General features: G+C 43.4%; 1 non-coding gene across 1 annotated transcript; it reads right to left on the bottom strand.

The window, feature by feature from the left end:
- Positions 1-1265: 1265 nt before the first annotated feature.
- On the bottom strand, positions 1266-1339 carry TRNAW-CCA (transfer RNA tryptophan (anticodon CCA)). Its single transcript has one exon. It is a non-coding gene; the product is annotated as a tRNA-Trp (tRNA).
- Between the last annotated feature and the right edge of the window lie 1090 nt (positions 1340-2429).

The following is a 2429-nucleotide window of genomic DNA, read 5'->3' as shown; positions in this document are numbered from 1 at the left end:
GACCAACTCATCCCAGACTGACCTGATTTTGGAACATAAAGTCCTGCATCCTGGGAACCCCCTCAGTCCTGGGCAGATCAGGACAGTCTCTACCTCAAGTAGAGAGTGGGAGTGTGTCGTGATGACGTCATCTGATCCCCCAGTTCCAGCCCTGCCTGTGGACTTTTCACTGGCTCTGCCCTTTACAACCAAATGTGTTCTGACTGAGCCAGAAATGGACAGCTTAGGGGACAGGAGCATCTGTGTAGCTTTGACCAAGTCACTAAAATCTTCCAGGACGCCTTGATTTTTCCCACCTTTAAGACGAGCGGGTGGATGACTTTTACATTCTCTTCCAGCTTCATACAGTCTATCATCGTATCAGTCCAGCTTTGCAACGCCCCCACTTTTTAACATTAAAAAAAAAAACCCAAAACCCTGCTGTGCAGAGTTCCAAGATGCAAGCAATATGTTTGAGCTGACATTATCGACTGTTGTTGGCACAGTTTTACATAGATGGAAGTGAGGATTATGAAAATATCTGCTTGCAACCTTTATGTGGGAAGAGGGATGGAACACTAGGCATGAAATGGTGTTTATTTCGCTTATGACACTAAACAGAGAGTCTTCTAGAATCAGGTACGTTACTCACCAGCAGTGACGGATCTCAGGTGGAGCTTTCCACAGGCCACCTGAGGCAGGGTGTGTTCTAAGTCACAGCTCTCCAAAGCAGAAAGGAACCTAGCCTGGGAGTCAGGATTCCTGGGTCCTAGAGTGATAATTACTTAGTGGTTTAGAGTTGATGTATTTTAACATGTGCAGTTGACCCTTGAACGACAAAGGGGGTTGGGATGCTGGCACTTTGCACAGTGGAAAATCTTAGTATAGCTTATAGTTGGCCTTTCTACCTGCAGTTCTACCCACCTGGTTCAAACCTGTGTTGTTCAATGGTCAACTATATTATCTTCTCTTGTGAGTTGTTACCTCCACCTGTAACATTCTTTCTCAGGTACAGGTTTTATTTCACTAGTTTCTACTTATTCTCTAGGTCTTAACAGCGCTTAGGGAAGTTTTTCTGGCACCCCTAGAACAGACTTGGTTTCTGTAGTGATCATGGTGAAGCAGGATAGATATTGGTTGTCAAGCATACCATCTCATCCCCACCTCTTTTGGTCACAGCCCCTCCTTTCCTTTGGGGGAAAATTTCCCCCTTTATTTTTTTTATTTTTAAAAAACATTTATTTATTTGGCTGCACTGGGTCTTAGTTGCGGCATGTGGGATCTAGTTCCCTGACCAGGGATCGAACCCGGGCCCCCCTGCATTGGGAGCATGGAGTCTTAACCACTGGACCACCAGGGAAGTCCCTGAAAATTTCCCCCTTCATACTGTGGTTCTGGTGGGGCTGATAATCGCAGAGCCCACCTCCTTCCCAACAGGGGTTTCCAGGTAACTAAGCTGAGCCAATCATAGTCTTACCCTGCCCCCCTTCCCCACAGTGATTAGCCTATAAATGGGCATGTGACCTAAGTGGGGCCAATCAGGGTCTTCTCTGGAATTGATTTCAAGAGACCTGGAGAGAGGGAGGATCTTTGTTTCTGATGGGCCTGCTAAGCCAGAAGCCTATGCATCTAGGGATACAGAGGCTATCTTTCTCAGCAGCGCTGAGAAAAACTATCTGCATTTGGAGAGAAAGAGGATAGGGCACAAAGGGAAGGCAGTGATGAGGAATGGAATAAGAGTGAGAGCCCTCTTTAGAGATATAATTCATATACTGTAAAATTCACCCTTTTAAAGTATACAATTCCATGGTTCTTAGTAGAGTCACAGGTTTGTGCAACCATCGTCAATATATACTGTATAATTCCAGAACATTTTCATCGCCCCAAATGAAAACTTTCACACTCTCAATCCTCCCTGCCCCCCAGCCCCTGGAGACCAGCAATCTACTTTCTGTCTCTATGGATTTGCCTTTTCTGGACATTTCATATAAATGGAATTATACAATATGTAGCCTTTTGTGCTTGCCTTCTTTCATTTAGGATAATGTTTCCAAGGTTTATCCATGTTGTAGTGTATATCAGTATTTCATGTCTTTTATGGGTGAATAATATTCCATTGCATGGATATACCACATTTTGTTTTTCCATTCATCGGTTGATAGACATTTGGCTTGTTTTGGGCTATTATAAATTATGCTGCTATGAATTTTTCCAAAAATCTTACACAACTGTAATAAATTACTTCTGTGAAAATTTGTTAATGTCTGTCTTTCCCATCAGACTATAAATGTATGAGTGTAGGAGAGCTAGACAGTGCCTAGCACCTAGCAGGTGTTCAATAATTACATATTTCCTGAGTGAATAAATGAAAGACGTGAGTATAATCCCCATTTTACAGATAGGAAGGCTGAGGGTCTGGGAGATGAAGTAACTTGCCCAAGTCACATAAC

Source organism: Balaenoptera ricei, chromosome 17 (genome assembly GCF_028023285.1).
Source record: "Balaenoptera ricei isolate mBalRic1 chromosome 17, mBalRic1.hap2, whole genome shotgun sequence".
In the NCBI taxonomy this organism is placed as follows: domain Eukaryota; kingdom Metazoa; phylum Chordata; class Mammalia; order Artiodactyla; family Balaenopteridae; genus Balaenoptera; species Balaenoptera ricei.
Note: the sequence above shows the minus strand (reverse complement) of the source record. Positions and strands in the feature narration are given on the sequence as shown.